This window comes from Phasianus colchicus, chromosome 8 (assembly GCF_987193195.1).
Source record: "Phasianus colchicus chromosome 8, bPhaCol1.hap1.1, whole genome shotgun sequence".
NCBI classification, from domain to species: domain Eukaryota; kingdom Metazoa; phylum Chordata; class Aves; order Galliformes; family Phasianidae; genus Phasianus; species Phasianus colchicus.
In genome coordinates, this window is record NC_143443.1 from 26,763,438 (window position 1) to 26,781,832 (window position 18,395).

General features: G+C 40.6%; 1 long non-coding RNA gene across 1 annotated transcript; it reads left to right on the plus strand.

Moving 5' to 3' along the window:
- The first annotated feature begins 15,730 nt into the window (after positions 1-15,730).
- Positions 15,731-18,115, plus strand: LOC149917093 (uncharacterized). Its single transcript, XR_016468849.1, has 3 exons — positions 15,731-16,092; positions 16,182-16,448; positions 16,544-18,115. It is a non-coding gene; the product is annotated as an uncharacterized LOC149917093 (long non-coding RNA).
- The last annotated feature ends 280 nt before the right edge of the window (positions 18,116-18,395 follow it).

Sequence of the window (18,395 nt, forward strand, 5' to 3'; positions counted from 1 at the left end):
AAATTATTCAGTCAGACTTTTGGATATGCTGAAGAAATTGTAATGCAGTAATGTGGATGGAGCTATGGGGAGATTAAACTTGACAATCATAGAGCTTTTGTGACCTACCTTTCTGATATACCCTCCTGCTGATGGAAGAGTGAAGCTGGGCATTTTTTGGAGTTTAGCAGAAATGAACATTAGCTCCTCTTCCTCTGCGATATCTTCCTTCAAATTCACTTTTATGTTTTGTTTCTTTGTTTAGGCAAGTATATGTGATTGTGCTTTACTGAGTTTGTACTCAATAGAGTACTGCAGACAGAGTACACTGCAGGCATAGCAGTGGAAGGAAACTGAGCTGAATTTTGAATATTTTTCTTTGATGTGATATTTTATCAGATTGCTTCTACTTGTCCCTTAGATATTAAAGATGCAAAATGCTCACTTTAATGGCTCCAATCACCTGCACAACATTTCCCACAACTCTTAAACCAGCAAGCCAAATCCTGAGTATTTTTTTGATATAAGGAATAAGAGCAAGAAAAACCTCTTTAAAATTGTCAAACAAGTAAATGCATATGAATTTCCTCTGATAAACATCTGCAGGTCCTTTTGGAATAGCCAGACTTATTACAAATGCTATAAAGATACTACTGAAATTAAGTGGTAGGAAGAGAGCAACGAAAACATAGCTATTAATCTTTGTGCATCTAAAGATATCATGGAGAAAAAGGTTTTGGGAAAGAAATATTATTGTCTTTGTTTTTTGTTTTTTTTTATTCAAAGATGGGTCAAGGCCTCCTCACCATCTGAAGTCCATGCGCTGCTTTACTTTCCAAATCTGGATCCAGAGAAGCCAAATTAAACCATTCACTGCACACCTTGCTTTGTATTTGGCATCAGGATGCAGCTGTACTGACTCTTCCCAAGTAAGTCAAGGTCATATTCATCATTCCATTTTTAAATATTCCTTTTGCTTTTGTTTTCTTGTAGTACACACCCTACCAGATCATTAAACTATCATCTCTGTTGTGTTTCTATGAAATTTTCCTTTTTCCTGCAGCTGGTGAAATGAATGATGATGATGTACTTCTCACAAAAAAGCATCTGTCTTTTAAACTCCCACACCTTCCCTGAGCCTTCAGAATGGTTACAAGTAAATTTAAGGCCTTTATCCTACCATCAGTTCACGAAGACTGGCAGTAGTGTTTATGTGGAGTGCACAGAGTGCCACCAGGTATGTGTTATGGGGTTAAAATCTGAACTACTTTCTCATCAGTCCAATTTGCTGTATTGTCCAGGCTTTATGGTAATTCAGATCAATTCTGTACAATGAGGTGAGATCAAAGTGTTGGTTTTTTTTTTTCTTTCTTTTTTTTTTTTTTCTTTTTTTTCTGTTAGCTTTGAGGAATAAATGCTTAGTGGGCAAGGAAGCTGTGAAATTTTGCTTTATGGAATTGAGTTTTCTCTGTCTTGCCTTCTTTCTTAGAATTTCACAGGTATTAAACATGAGACTCAATTTGTATTCTAGTTCCATAATGGAATTCAGCTGAATGAATGAGTGCTAAACAAATTGAGATTGGCCATTTCTTACAAAAACACAGAGTGAGATGCCCGCAGATGAACCAAAGCTGTTTCAGACATATTTTGTAATATCCTGGTGATTACCAGAGTCAGGAGAAATAAGGGAAAAGATTGTCTGGGAAAGGTGGAACTTCATTTTAGTAGTAGACCTTTTTCCAACAACCCCAAGCATTTCCTAGCCTCATAAGAAGCTCTCCGATAGTTATTCCATTTTGAATGTGTATTGTTTTAATTAATTGTTTTATGCCCTGGTTGTTTCTATAGGGATAATACAGGGACCTTCCAATGAGAGGTGACACATTAGCAAGGGTTGAGAGGGATGAAGATGATTCACACTAACAATCTCTAATAATCAACAGCATTAAGAGTTGGAATAGACACATTCAGGCTGTACTGCACCTTGATCCGAAGGATGGGCTTGCTCACCCCTCATGCCGGTGATAACCACTAAGGAAGCACAGAGGGAGACACTGTTCTTTTATAACAGACTTCCCTAGCCGTAGATCTTAGTCACAAAAAGAAATTCCAGGAAAATGTAGGGCATTCTGGTGAAAAGATAAGAAAAAAATGAAAGGGAAAAGGAAAGAAAAATGAAAAAGGGTTATGGCACTGAGACAATCTGTGCAGGGGACCTGCAGAAAAATACCACAGCTAGCACTGGGAATTCATGCTAATATAAATATCAATTTCCATGCTCGAATTTGAAAACTTACAGCTGCTTTGTTCAGCAGAGTTTGTACAGTCACATCCTCTGTGTGTGTGCGTCTTGTTCTTCTGAGTGTACTAGCCATAGCTAAATCAGATGAAGGGGTCCAGGACAGTGAGACTTGGGATAATTCAATTCCCATGAGGATTTTGGAACATAACCACTACAGATTGTGCCAAAGTGAAAACTAAGCACTCTGAGAAATTGTATTTGTTCCCTGGTTGTACATCACTTACAGGATATTCTCAAAAGAAATGAGGAGACCACAGGAAATGCTTTTAAGCTGATATGCCGGAGGCTTAGAGCCACGATAGTTTTCTGATATGGTCTGAAGTCACTTTAGAGTGCTTTGATGGTGTAGAAGTGCTACTTCTGAGATGACTTAATCCAAACTTTTCTACACTGCGTACATTCTGCCTGGTAAAATATCACAAACACAGAATAAAGCAAGAGAACTGCCTCCACTGGAAATACGTATGTAACATCAGAGACCAAGCACAGGTAGAACAAAACCCACTGTGCAGCATTAAAATTAAATGGAGCACAGCCTTAACAGAGTGAGTCATATCCTCAGTCCCTAAACTGCAGCCAGGGAGATGGGTTGGTCAGTGAGCAGCTACGGTCTTTCTGCACTCATTATTATTTGTATAGTCTGTGCATGTAGGAGCTCAGTCATAGCTGAAGATCATTGCTGTCTGCACTGTGCAAACCTGAAAAAAAACATTCCACCTCGTGGAGGTAAGTACATTCTGCTGTTTGTTTAGGTTTTTTTTATTATTATTATTTTATTGCACCTGTCAGTGTTTCCTCATTTTTTAGGCTGCTGCCTCCAGGGAGAAAAGGAAAATATTAAATATCTCATTGTAGGCAAGAGAGAATAATTCAGAGAGATTTTCACCTCAGTACGATACATCAGAGTTGGTTCTTTCTTGGTAAATAGTATCAGCTCCCTCAGGGTATGGGGAAAGACACAAGGAAGTTTCAACTGTTGATTGAAAATCAAGCTGAGAGACTTTCTCTGGCATGGTTTGATTTCAGAGTCTCCAAGGGGTTAACAGAAACCAAAGAGTGAAGCTTGGGGAGCTCATCCAATCTCCATGTGGGTAGAGAGAAGGAATAAGGGGAGCCCTGGGGCTGAGCTTTCTGCTGACTCTCCCAGAACCTGTGAAAATCTGATCTCCAGAAATGGGCAAACCAACCAGGTGCTGGAATAGCAGCAAAGCTGCAATAATCGCTGCATGCTGAAGTTTTCTCATAGTGAGTGATGCCTTTATTTTGCTAAAGAAAGTGCTTTAGGAAGGCTGTGAAGTGGAGCTGAAGGTTGGCTTGGCCCTCTAACAGATCTGCAGACTCAGACTATTCAAGGGACACAGGGGTACTAGTCAGCAGAAAGCCTTGAGGTAGCAAAATTTGCTTGCTTGTCCTACTTCATGATACAAGAATTCCTAACTGAGAAAAGCTTTGGAGGAGACTAATTCATTCGTTTGGACCTTTCACATAATTAGCTCAATTGCTGTCTGCTAGAACCTGGAATGCTGTTGCTGAAAATGTTGAGGTATTTCTTATATTCTTCATTACATGAAACCACAAGCTATGACAAATCCAACTGTCAACCAGTCTTTTCTCATTATGTAGCATTATGAAAATCTCCTCTCCATTTGGATAGGCCAATAGTGCCATTGATTGTACTGATCTCTTACAGTTGGCGCCAGACTTCTGATTCTTTAAACCACAGGAAGATTATCTTGGTTTCCTTTCAGCTGAATAATTTGTTTCTTCCCACTCACTGCAAGAACACATTTGGGACTACCTGGCATTCTACCTTCGAGTATCACATCAGGCTTGCTTTCTCGTAGGAACTCAAGAGATTTTAGTTTTATTTATTTATTTATTGTGAAGGCCAGTGAAAGGATTCAAATCAGTTTAGATCCCAAGATGAAGCATAAAAATCTCAAAAAACACAACGTAAAACTGCGACTCCTCTTCTACACTAATGGACATTGCTCTAGATCTAAGGAAGATGAAATTGTGCCTCTCAGTGTGCAGGTGGATCATCTCACTCTAACATGGTAATAGGAACAGGTTGCTTATACCTGTTGTTTTAGAGACAAGGACAGAGAAATATTAAGGCATCTAAGTTGCTTGGTGCATTGCAGAGAGGTCAAAATCACCAAGGACATCTATTCCCTTTGTATTTAATACCTTGTAAGCACAGGAAGTGTGAGTTAAAAAATGATAATAACAGATAGACAATCAGAGAGACAACTTTAAAGGGGATCAGGCCTGATCTGATTTAAATAGATAAACTGTGGAATATTTTAGGGTCTGTTCTGGTTTTTCAAAACTAAGCATCAGCTCAACAAAACAAAAGAAAAAAAAACACCCCCAAACATTTACAAAAATGATGAGAAGGCTTTAGTTTGAAACCTCTGTGCAGCTTTTCTGTGTGTATTGAAATTTGGACCTAATGTGCAGTGGGGCATTTAAATGTTTGCCACCATGCTGATCCATCTAGATCTTGCAGTGGCCTGCACTAGCCAACCAACCAGCAAGGAAAGATCACAGTTGCACAAATGGGCTGCAGGCAAGCAGCATATCAGCGAAGAAAAACGAGCTAATGTACACCCTAAGGCTTTGAGAACTCCTAATACTTGGTATGTTTTCACATTTATCACATGGGAAAATTATAGAGGCTCCTTGAGAGGTATTCTCACATCATCGTGACATTGTCCTGAGCTGGTGTCATGTTCTAGTAGCTACATCTGGCTGTGCAATGAGGCATGCTTCATGGTATTGGATGTCTGTAGGCTTCCAGTGATGCATGATCACTGGTCCAGCAGCACGGGTAGCTGCAACAGTGCTGAGGGCCATGTCTGCTCAGCAGGGATGCAGACACATCCTTCATCTGGAGACATCTGCTTGGAGTAGGTGGTGGAGACAGAACTGGGCTTTCTGCTGTTTGCTGCTGCTCTACTGTCCAGACAGCCTCAGAGCATCGGAAGGTGATACCTACCCCACAGTAATATTATCCAAAATTAAGAACCTGGGAGACTTCATTTAATGATGTCATCACACATATTCTGGCAGCATATTTTATGAGTAAAATAATTAGTGTATTTTGTGGCATGCCGATATAAAATGCAATGACAGATCTATAGCAATATGATGACTAATTCAGTGTGAGACTTTCAAGAAACCAGCAATGGCTGGAACCATCTTGCAGTGGTAACATGACTGTTTCCTTAGAGCTTTCATTTGTCCAGTGAACTTGATTTCTTCTAGGGTTGTTTATGTATTTAGGTCTTTGAAAAACTTCTGGCAACTTTCTTTTCTGTTGTGGTTAAGCAGATGCATTAACTGCCAGAGGGCAATAAAATTAAAGAAGTCAATAGCAAAGTAAGGCAACCATTAATCTTATTTGGCATCTACAAAGCATCTAAAACTGAAATGGAATTTACACAGACATAAAACGCAGTTTATGTGACAGAGCTCTTTGTAGATCTCACACGGACCTAGAGTCTTTTCCTGCTTGGAATAGCAAGAATCTGGATTTCACTTGATAATGTAGTGTAAGATACTAGATTGCAACTGTGTAACACTGGAAAGCACTTAGAAAATAGCCTATTCCAAGGATTTCAAACCTCTGTTTAAAACTAAGCACCTTGTAAAACTGTTAGAAATCGGAAGTTCTGTTTTTCTGGCTGCTGGGTGCTGAAAACTTCTGAATATCTGGCTGTGGCAAAAAGTGAATAAGACAGTTTTCTTGAATTGGTGCCTGAATCTACTAAGTTTGTGAGCACTCCCAGGAAACACATCCAAGGATTTATCTGAGAATCAGCACATCACAAGATCCTCTGGGAGCCTTCCTTCAGTCCTTCATAGATTGCACGGCTCCAGCCAGCTGGATGTAAGTCATTAAAGCTCCTTATTCTATCCATTAGTAGATTCATTAATATTTCTCTGTAACTTGGGACACAACATTTCTCATGCCAAGCTTAGGAAAGTTTTCTCTTCATCTAATTTTGACTTAGAGACAGTTATGAGGACCAAAAAGCAGTGAGAGGAGGAAAAACTTTTTGTAAAATTTAAGTCTGCAGAGTCTGTCATTCTGCACAACGTGGTAGAATTTCATTTCAGAGATTAAAGTCCTCCATAGAGATGTTGACTGTAGGGGTATTTACCTGTTGCCATTGGGCCCAGTATTCTTCTCTGAAGTTTATTAACCTATTAGAAGCAAGGCAACAAGCTTTTCACGGCAGGCCTCATGAAGAAAAAAGGGAAAATACAAAGCACGTCTCCTTCTAGGAGCTGAGAAACTGGATAAACATGGTGCTGAATTGTTCATATACTCCAGAGATGGGTACCATTAGAAGGCAGCCAATTTAAGCACAAATAATTGTTTTTGGGTAGAAAAACACAATTCATGTATTCTTTCATATACACTTAGATATACTTTTATTCTTTGTGTGTGTATATATATATATGTATACATATATTACACACATATATATATGTATATAAAAAAATGCTAAATGTTATATATATATGACCATATATTTTAACAGCAACATCTGGGTTCTCAGCAGAGTTTGTGGACTTGCATTTGCAGAATTTTTCTGTAAACCTGAGGGGAAAAATAAAACAACCTTAACTATTTGATTCCTCCAAGAAAAAATACTTCAGTGCTGAAACCAGCTGGAACACTAATTGTTCTCTGAAATGTTGACTTGGTTACTTTTCTGAAAGCAAACAGTAAGCAGTGGCTGCTCATTACTTACCATGTGGTAATTCAGCCTTGATGTTAGAGGTTAAGCATTTGCTTTTTGCTCTTGGACATATGTGAGAAAACTCATTAAGTAGATTTTTTTTTTTTTTTTTTTTTTAATAAAGGTCTGTCACTGCTAAGAGGAATTTATGGAAGAAGCAAACTAGGGGCAGCAGGAGCAAGCTCAAAGCCCTGCAGGGTGTACACTGTATTGCCAAAGTCAATATTGCTTTTCTTTACACAAAGTAAGGAGCCCTCAGGCTCCAAAAACAAGTACAAAAACTCCCTTTTGCAGGTATTTGTTTTAGCTTTCCATCTGGGATATGATGTTCTGATTCTTGCATGAACAGCAGCACTACTGGCATTTGACTTCCTCTTCAACGTTTTCTACCTACTTGGTTATTCGTAGCGTTTCTCCACTGATCAGAGGTTAACTTCTTGTCTTCTGGTTCTCTTGTGTTTACACTCACTGAAAGATCAGTACAACTGTCATGATGTCTGTCTAGACAACGCAGGACTGGAGTGTAGTATAGCTGATAAGTCAAACTTGCTAATTGAGAAAGACAGCGCTTCATGGCCAGAGGGGCTAACGTAAGGATAGGATGGGCAGTGGTCCATGGAGACAGTTGAGGAATTGACAGAGTGCATCAAATCCCATGTATTTTGAGCTGTGTTGTTTGGAGATCTTCTGGGGGGCACCAAGGGGTCTAGCTGCTGAAGGTGCGTGTTTATAGGATGATTGCTAGGCCTCTGGCGCCTTGCCCAGCGAGAGCTTTTGTGGAGAGTGTCTGGAACCTTCAGCTGAGCAGCTGCTGCCACTGGCTCTTAAACTGCAGCCACATTTCCTCCTGTGAGTAGCAGCATTGGTGATGATGAGCATCTTGCTACTTGCCACATCTACTCTCAGCCTTTCATCCCTGGTCCCCAACAAGTGGGTTTGATCTAAGCATGAAGTAAACAGTGGCTGTCAGAGAGACTTGTGGCACACTGCCAAGTCAAGACAGGGACTTTTATGGCTTTCCAAGCCAAATTCCTCAATACATTAGATGTGGCTCCTCAAAGAATGAAAATTCAGAGGGCCAAAATACACGCTGTCTGTGTCTCCTTGCTTCTCATAATCCTTCTCCAACATCGTATGCACCTTTCTTCCTCTGCCTCAGCTCAGAACTCTTTGTTCTGTTGAAGCTTCTGCATTGCTGAGGACTTCAAAGCCTCTGCTTAATTTGTGTTTGTACTTCTAAGTACTGAATGAAGGTGTTTGGCGGAGGCAGGTTCTTTCGGAGTATTTGTGTATAAACATGAAAGTTACAACCTTCTGCTCCTTGCTGCTTTCATCTTTTCAGGCTCAGAGATAAAAATGTAGTTGAGTTTTTGGACTTTACAGAAAGTTTTATTAAAAGAATGACTCAGGCTCAGAAGTTCTGCTGAGCTCCTTTTCTCTTTCTCCATCTCCTTCCTTTAAAAAAAAAAAATTAAAAATTTTCCCTTGTTACTTTATCCTGCTTTATTCTTTTCAATCGAGCACTGGTCTCAGGCTGTTTTGGTGGATGTCTTGTTGCACTGTTGCTTTGTGGGGCACCAGGGCTGTGTATCTGGTGGCTTCCTTTGTTATCAACCCTGAATCCACTGCGCAGCTCCTGTCACCGCTGAGGGTGAAAATGTGTGAAAAACTGAGTGTTTCAGCATCATGCTGCCAGTTTGTCTCCAGATTGCCATGGGGAGACATACTAAGGATGCCTTTCCATTGACAGAGGGAGAACAGATGACTAACTTCAATATCAGCTTTTCAGATTTTGTTCCCCATATTTCAGGAGGTTGTTGAGCTCAAGAAATCTTTCAACATAAAGGTGAGAATTGGAGCAGGAATGGCAATGATCTTTTTTGTACACAGAAACATGGCTTTGAACACCCCACATCATGCAGCAACACAGAAATAACTTCCCTTTCTGGTTTCCAGCAGGTTCCCAGCTTCCTTTTCTTTCTCACTTTTCAGGTGGTTTGGTCTACTTATATCAGGTTGCATTTCTTATATTGATACCAACTGTTAAGCAGCACTGGCACGTAAAACAGCACAATATTTCAACTGTTGGTACTTACACGCCTATGTTATGGTGCTTGGTAACTGTAAGGGTGTTAATGATAAAACTAGAGGTAGGATTGTGTACTCATGAGTCTATGCATTTTATTCACTGCATCACAGAAGTAGAGCAGTGTTATGTATCAGGTCAGTGACATACGATACTTATTTTGCTAAACCTTCCATTAGTCCCAATTTTCTTTTCATCTTCCAACCAAAATATCAGCAGTGAATGTCCTAGTTGCAAATATTATCTCTTTGGAGAAAGAGGTAATTATCAGACATCAGGATATTTGTGAGCGAATCACTCTACTTGTAGGTTGAGCATCATATGCATATGGCTCCTCTTGGAAGCTTACTTGCTTGACTTAACTTTTGTGTCAGGTGGAATCTGATAATTTAACTGCTAATGACTTGTACCAGTACAATTGTTGGTCTTCCACCGTGAAGAATTCTTTCTGAAATACTGTCAAAAATTTACTGTTCCAAAGGCTATATAGAGCTTAGGTCCTTGAGATATACTTTTATCTTTTTTCTAATGCTGAGCACAGCAGCTATAATATAACCTTTTTGTGCTTGAAATAAACCTCGCTGAACTCCATTACAACACATTTCAGTGCTTCACTTCAAGCACTTAATTTGTATGTAGAGAAACAAAAAAACCCAACTAATATCCTGCAAAGTGATTAACTCTTTTATGTTATTGCCAATGTGACATTCATCCACAGACATCTCATATTTCCTGGGATTAAGACACTGGCCATGCTGATTATACTGGGCCAAGGATATAGGATATCAGGTGGAATTTGCAGCATTTTCCTTTTAATGAATATTTTAATGAGGTTTTTCCATGTTCAAGTTCTATCACCTGCATTGACACAAAAGTGCAGTGCAAGCTTTCTTTTGAAGTCCACAAGGATTTCCTTAAAGTTATGGTCAGATAATTTCATTGCTTGCAACTATCAGCTCCCAGGTGAGAGGAGTCAATTTCCTGCATACATTTGTGCAGACCATTTCCAGCAAATGTTGTTTAAGATATCCCTTTTTATTTTGCATTACAAGATGCTGGAAGCACGGCAGCTTTCAATTTCTGCAGTTCAGCTAAGGGTAGGTAAGTTCTTTAAATATGTATTAGTATAAATTCAATATATATTGATGTAAAAAAATGCTTGTTGGTTACTTGGTACCTGCAACCCTCCCTTTGCTAACTACTGTTACAAAATCCTTAGAAATCTGAGTTGCTGCTGAAAGAAATGCCACTGAGATTTTTTTTCCCCATTCATTTTTCTGAATTCCTCACATTGCACTTGGTTGAAGATCTCTGTGGTCTCTGGGGTTTGGGGCAAGAAAGATTTGTAAGCCTGTAAACCAGTGTGATGCTCAGCAGAGGTACTGCAATTCCTCACTGAAGCCCACCTCCTTTCTGACCTCAGTCAGCATCTGGACAGCAGTCACCCACATAGGGCACATTAAAGGATTAAGGCCTTAATTACAGTTTTTAAATGTCATTATTAAATGGGGACTTCCATCCTGCAGAGCACTTGAAAAATAACATTTGTAAATGTTTCCTGAACATCATATTCCCTTTTACATTATTTCATCTATTTGTATGTTAATAAGAATTCATCTTCCTTTCTACTCAGTCTCTGCTTGAGCAGTTCAACACTGAATTCAAGATTCTACATTTTGTGCTGTCAAGATTTTACTTATATTTTTTAAAAATAGTATCTCAATAATTAATTACAGATAAATTATTGACAAAGCAGCAGCAGATGCAAAGGATGAGTGCTCTGTATCTGAGAAGCTTTTCAAACAGTTATCTTTGCAATAGCACTGATCTGTATACTTTTTATATTCTCTTTTCAGAAATAAATCCGCTGCTTGTCTGGTGTTTGTTCCTTCATGTGATACTACAAACTACTGAGAAAAAATTAGTATTTCATCTCCAAGTATTTCCTTAACCAATATACATGTCTGTTAAAAATATCTCCCAAGAAAAAAATACACCAGTGTATCTACACTTCTGTGAAGAAAGCCCTGCATATTTAGGAAGCATAGCTTTGCTATCAGAGAAACTGTCAAGTTAACTACAGAGACATTAATTCTGCTCGTTTAAAAATGTCTGAATGTTCATATATCATTAATAAGAATACTGCAGATAATTAGTTACATAGTTTGTTCAAAAATGTTGTTGAAACTTCAGTGCCAGCTGAGAGAATATTTTCAGGCTGTTTTCTCAGCTTTGTGAGTTTCTGTGCATCTCTAAGCCTCAGTAAGTTTTTGGGTACACAGTGTTGGTCTGAAGTAATGCAAGTTATGCTGACTCCCTCTTGAGCTACTGACCCATGGCTGGAAGGCACCTCTGGAGTTATTCATTTCAACCTCCCTCCCAAGGTGGGATCAATGCCAAGTGCAGGTCAGGTAGCTCAGGGCTTTGGGCTGAGTATGCAGAGTCCACAGACATTCTGGTTCTTTGATCTTAATCCTAGTGAAGAGCTTTTTTTCTCATGTCCTTGTGATTATGTCCCTCATCCTTTAATTTTGCTTCTACAGGAGGAGCATGGCTGCCTTTTCTGTAATCTCCTTTCAGGTAGCAGAAGAGAACGATCCAATTCTTCATCAGCTTTGTCAGCTCTAGTCTGAACACCCCCAGTGCTTTCAGCCTCTCTCCATTCAGCTCCAGTCCATGCTGATGGACTTTGGCTGGGCTCTCCCACAGAATGTCAGCAAACCATGTTGCATCTTGTTGGTCCCATCAGGTATGAGTGCACACATTTGTGGTGGCACACACTGGTCTGGTAATTTGTGATAACCTGTGGTATAACCGAGCAGTGCTAGCCAGATCCAGGAATATGCATAGTTTTCTTCCAGATCTCCAAATCAGTTATCAATATACTCTGTTATTTCATATCTCCGCAGAGAAATGGCTTTGAAGGGCTAAGTGTGGCAGACAGAGTCTTCCTCTTTAATGTGACTGTAAAATATTTAAGAGTTTAGACTAAGGAAGTAATTTCAGGGCCTAGTTCACCATTACAGCTCTCCTCATGAAGAATCCATCTTCGAAGAGCTACTCCAAGGCCAGAGATGCCAAAAAGTATATTTCCATTGACTTTTGCACACTTTGCTTTCTGTTCTAAAGACAATCCAATTTTCAACTAAGCTATCAATTGCATTTGTTGTAAAACATGGGCCAATTTCACATTTCAGCTACCTAAGGAGAGAGCACCGCACAGCTGGACTTCTGTTTTCATGCAGCATAGCATAAAAACCACCCTTCTTGTTAATAACACCAAGAGCTCTGCATGGGGAAACGAGCTGCCTTTGGAAAGGCACAACTCATGTTATAGCCTCAGAATCCTTTTCTCTTCTAAAGGTCGTGGTGCAATTTTAAACTCAGAATATTGCAATGCATTTAAATGTCTGAAATCTAGGGTAAAGAAGATTTACTAATATGAAATAGAAATGAAGGAATCACATCAACCTTCCTTCCACCAGAACTGACTCATCCCAGAAATAATGATTTCAAGCACTGGGAAAATAAAACTGGCCTTTTTTGTGCCATAACCTTGAACTTGAGACCTTGCTGCTCCTCACTGTACAGAGGGGTGATAGTCTTTGCAATTAGAAGGTTGTCTTGTGCATGAGGAGAGAGCTGTGCGTTTGTTCATTGTGACTTTAAGAGGTGACTTTCAACACTGTCCACTGTTATTTCCTCATGGGCAAACTGACGAAGGATGAGACAGGTAAGTGAAAAGTGGTATGAAGAAAAACGGGCTGAACAGAAGGCCTGGAAGTATATTATGTAATGTTGGATATTCTGTAGAGGTCATTAGGAACTGATAAATCCTGGCATATGTTAATTTTTCTCCACTAAAATTCAAGCTTTTACACAAACAATATTTTTTGAGGAAATACTTGTTAGAGTATTTGGATCTTCAAAACATACCAGTTACTCTATCTGTAGGACAGTAAAAACCAGCAAAATATACTCATGACTATATTTCCTTAATAAAAAAAGTTGATGAAATTGTAACTATGTAAGTATGTGTGTATTGACTTTCATTCCTAACACTGATTTAACTGCAAAGGACTGGTAAAATAGAGATCAAAGCATCTACCAAGCTGCTCACTTAGCTCTATAAAAGCATATGGTACTTAGAAGACACAAGAAAATGATAGTAAATAGAGATTTACAATGTAATTTGTAATGGAAGTGTAATTGGGGGCTCGTACTAAAGCCTTGGACTCTGCCTGGAGAGAGAACAGGATGAAAGGTAGAGCTTTATTGCACTTTTGCCTAAAGAGAAGATGAATAACTGAGTCACACCAGAAATCTGAATCAGTACTGAATTTGAAAGCTGGATCTGAGTCCTAATCTGATGTCTTCATGCTAAAACAGTCTTTCCCTGTTTTATAAAGGGAAGGGGAAAAGCTATATTCCAAATTACCTCTGCACTATGCACTTGAATTAAGGAACATAAAGGAGTGGACTGCACTGTGCAAGCAGCAGTGGACTGGCATGAAGATAGATGGTGTCTGGGATGAGATGGGGTGAAGAGAAGCAGCAAGAGGGTTTTTTCCATTGCAGTGAGTCATGTAAAGCAAGAAAGCACACAGAAGCTGAGCATTTTTTCCTTTCTCTTTCAGCTGTCACAAAGAAGCCATCTCAGCATCCACACAATTAAAGCAACTTGGGCTCCTTCTGTGCACAGGGAGTGATTGTTTCTTGCTTGCAGAGAGAAATGCACACACATGTGCAGGCGCACACTTAAGAATGGTTTTAAAATGTCATATTTGACTTCCTGGCCCGTTTGACAATTCTCTTCAAAAATAGCCCTCATGGCTGCAGGCTGGCAGAGCTGCTCCTGCCCTGGTTTAAATGACAAAACTCAATTAGAGTTTGAATCTGTTGCACTGAAATGGAATTGTCTCTTGCAGGCAGAGCTCGGTCACGGATGCGATGTCAGGAGCTGTGGAGGCTGTGCCTGCGAGGAGGGCAGTCTGGGGGGCCTCTGTGCTCCTTGGAGCACGGATTTCCCATCTGTTGTTGCTCTGGAAAGGGAACTCCATTGCTGTTCTCCACATGTGTACAAGGACCTGCTGCTTCTTGTCAGCTTTTTCTGGCTGACCACTTCCATGCTTGAGGAGGCCCAGGGGTGGCAGGGACCTGCACTCGACTATGCTCATGAGGACAATCTCCCTTTGCTTTGCCCATCTGGCTTTGTACAAACCTCTTTTCCCTCCCAGGCACTTGTGAGGATTTTGGCTGAGCTGGAGCTAAAGCAATGGCAGAATGTTTGACTTTTTGGTACCAGGTTCACAACAGGAGATTCCCCAGTCCCTCACTGCAATCTCATATCTCTCCTTGTTGTTCCACAGCAGGCTATCTCCAGACATGGAGGGAGACACTTCAGTACTGCCTCTGCTCCTTGTAGATCTGAGCTGACCTCAACATTTTTCTCCTCAGCATGCATTGAGATGTATGTCTAGAAATCAATGACTGCCCCATGCCTCCCTTATCTGGGATCTCAGCCTAACCTTGGTCTATAAATCACTTGCGTTAAACTGTTCCTCATAAATAGCAGCTTCCAGCATGTCTTCTTTCATCTGTTGCTTGTATTTGTGTGTGAGAGGCAGAAAACAGGTCTAATTTACATCGCTGCAGCTGGCTCCTCTGATCTGCCACCTGGAGACTCAGCCAACTGAGAATGTGTGTCTGAAAAGGGGCCAGACTTCTGCTTCCTCTGGCTGTGCCTATCTCTGCCCTGAACATGGTGAAAACGTACCTCTGACCCACCCCTCAGCAACCTGCTGGACTCACCTACAGTTGGTGTTGTGGACCACAAGAAGGATGTACTTGTCCAAGCAGTGCAGCAGACTCCAGCAATCCTATTCCAAGACTCGCAGTGCAGAAATTTAAGTGAATTTATGGAGAAAGACCAGGAAAATGGCTCATGCATTGGTAGGAAGGAGTGGCAGGCAGGCAGGACCTGCTAGTAGGTGCCTGACATAACTGGGACTGTGTGTGTCCCTTGATGATTGTCAGAGCTTCTCAATGAGGAGGAAAGATTGTTCTCACTGGAATAAGTCCCACTGAGATGGGCAGAGGTGATTTACCGTGGATTACTCTATTTTTATTTTTATTTTTCCTAGAAATAAAATCACCTCAAGCACAATATAGTAGGGGTGAGTGTAGGGGGAAAATGAGCCAATTCACCCCTGTGCTGTCCCAGGAGAGGACAAACTCTTTTTTTTTTTACCCACGAGGATGTGCTCCAGGCACATGCTGTCTGACCTTCCAGCCAGTCAAAAATCAACTCAAACCTCAAGATGTGGCTAGCTCTCCTGGAGACTCTGAATCAGAGAGACGGGGTGGATGAACTCACTGTGGTATTGTCCCTCTTTGCATATTCCTGGAACCACAAAAAGGGTTAAAAGGAAGAGAGTGGACTAGCCAAGAAACAGAAACAGTGAAATAAAGCCCTGGCTGATGTCCAGTTCCACGTGACAGATAGGGCAAGTTGTGTGCCCAGCCCCCTTCATGGAAGTGCTCGGATCTCAGGCAGAGCACCTCTCCTTGGCCAGGACACAGTGTGAGTGATCCTACTATAAACTTCTTTTTGACAAAGCTCTCTGGGAACCAAGCTCTATGAAAAGACATGAGAAAAATCAGCTAATCCTTGATGACAGAAAGGCAAAGATTGAGAACACCCCATCCCTGCTCAGGCTGCAGCTCCTGCAGCAGAAGTGGTGATTACAACACCTGGGATTGTGATGGGATGGGAACAGCAGGGGCAATTAGTTACAAGGATCAGATCCAGGTGGGAATAGCTCCTTGTCAGACACTGCAGACTCCATACATAGCAGGCTCTGCCTGCAGCTGAAGCATCAGTGAACTCAAAATAGAAAATAAAATGAAACGGAGAGCTTTGCCTGCTCTGAAGTTCTTTAGAAAGAAGCAAGCAGGACTCAGAAGACAAGGCAAGTACTTAAAATGTGGCATCTGTGAGACGTCAGCCCCCTGGGCATGTCTGCAGTTCCACATCAGCTCATTTGCCTCACTTCTGCAGCAGAGGGGCACTCCAGTTCTCCAGACAAGCTGTGTGGACAAACAGAGCAGCCAGTGGCAGCAGAAGAAGGGAGATCTCATTGCCAGGCTGGGCCCAGGTAGAAGGAGTGCCAGGAGCAAGTGGGTACAGAAGAAGCAGGCCAGGAGCAATCCATTGCTGAGCACAGTGCTGCATGGCGGGGCTGCCTGAGTGCAGCCACAGAGCCCTCTGGTGTTGTCTGTGGGGCTGCAGACCAGCCACGAGAGCTGTCTTTCACGAGACCAAAGAGTAAAACATCACTTAGCTTTTACTTTTTTAAAATTTTATTTTTATTTATTTATATATTTATTTATTGTTATGTATTTCTTTCTTTTCCTGTGCAGTTTTCAGCTTTTCAGCCTGTGGGTGTTCCTAGAAGACAAGAATGGGAGGAATGGAATGATCCGAGTTCCCCTTGCTCAACTCGTCTTCCAGAGAGCTGTACACTGGGAGATTTGCACTGAAGCTCTGCCCCTGGCGTTATCTGTTATTAATTTGTTGACTTCCATGAACGTATTTTGCCTTCTTGCCAGAAGAGGTCCAAACCTCAGTAACTTATTGCTTCAGCCAAAAGAAGTCTATGAAGAGTCAGTTTACTTACAGAAATCTTGTTGAGGTTATTTTTTTCCTGAGGAAAACAAACGTATTTTTTTGTGAAAGGAAAGGAAAAAATACTCTTTGGCTGAGCTGTCAGATCTGTGTAGTCTAAAAGTTCAGGCAGCTTTTCTTTGGACAATATTAGAGCCACCATGGGCTGTTCCACCCAATGCTTTGTGTACTGATGTTTGCAATCTTTGTTAGAAAAGGAAAAACTTTGAGTAGAGAAGAGGAAAGGAGAGAAGGTTTTACGAACCACCTTTTTCTTTCATAAAGTAGGAGACATATTTATTCCCTTCTGTAGTGCTCTAAGCTTTTCTCCTTCACCTGCAAAACACCTAAATCTCTTTAAGGCTGCAAATAACCCCCTTCACTGCAGTATCTCCTTAAGGGAAGCCACCTCAGACAGGAGGACGTTTGAAGAACCAGGAGTCCTGCTCCTGTGGAGTCCCCAGACACAGAGTTTTCTTCTGACATTCATCACTCATTGTATAAAAGTGTCTGGGAATCCTGGTCGGTGTAAAAGATTACAGGACTTTATTTATTATGTCACAGGTATACTTCTTCCTCTTTTTAACGGTCTCAGAAAATGTGAAGCCAGAACGGACCATTAAATCATCATGATTTGCTTTCTGATGTGTAATGTCTTCTATTACGTAGGCATTAATCTCCAGCAGGTACCACCCACAAGGTAAAAAGATGTCATCAGAGCTAAGAATGCTTTAAAACTACAATGGAGGAAAAATGGGAGAAAATACTTCTGAGAAGGTGTCCCCTACTGATAAAAAAATGTGTTGTCCTTCGCTTTTTCTGCTTTAAATTGTCATTGATCTGTCTTAACAGGAGTAACATTCTTTCCTTCATTCAGATCCTGTGGTCTCCAAGAACAGAATCCAAACAGGTAATAAGACTCAATCATCTAACTACACTGCAAGGGAGCTCTTGTTTCAGTTATGTCAGTGAATGTCATCTCTGTGTCAGAATCTGTTCTTTTCCTATTTATAACCTGACAAATGGAATCTTCCAGTATATGTGATGTGTTCAGAAGGCTAGGAGGAGGTTAGGACTTAAGTGTGTGTTTTGGAACTTCCTATCGAACAAACTAGCCTGTTCTAATAATTCAAGATGTTGTCAAACGAAGTAAAATGATTCTCATGATGGTGCTGTGTCAGTTTCTATTGGAACAATGTATTCTGCATTTTGGCTGCTCAGAATTGGATTTTTGTAATATTCCTCCCCCCACCCTGCACCCATATTGCAGTCAGCATGACCTTATTTGATCTGTACTGGCAATATAAATGCAAAAATGAGGACCTGTTTTAGCAGCCCCTTTAATTTATAGTGATGACACTTTTAACCTGAGCTTTTTCATTTGCACCCTACCAAAATATTTGGATTGGAATTGTTATTATTTTTCAAGATCTTCCTTCAGAATCAAACTTAATTCATGAATGTATTTTTAGTCATTGCAAATTTGGGAAATAAGGCTTAGAAAATTGTTCTGATTTCAAAACAAAGCTTTTGCATTTCTTCCTCGTTCTCAGAATGTATGCTCATAAAAGTTGGAAAGCTTCAGGTTTGAAAAACAATGGGAATAGT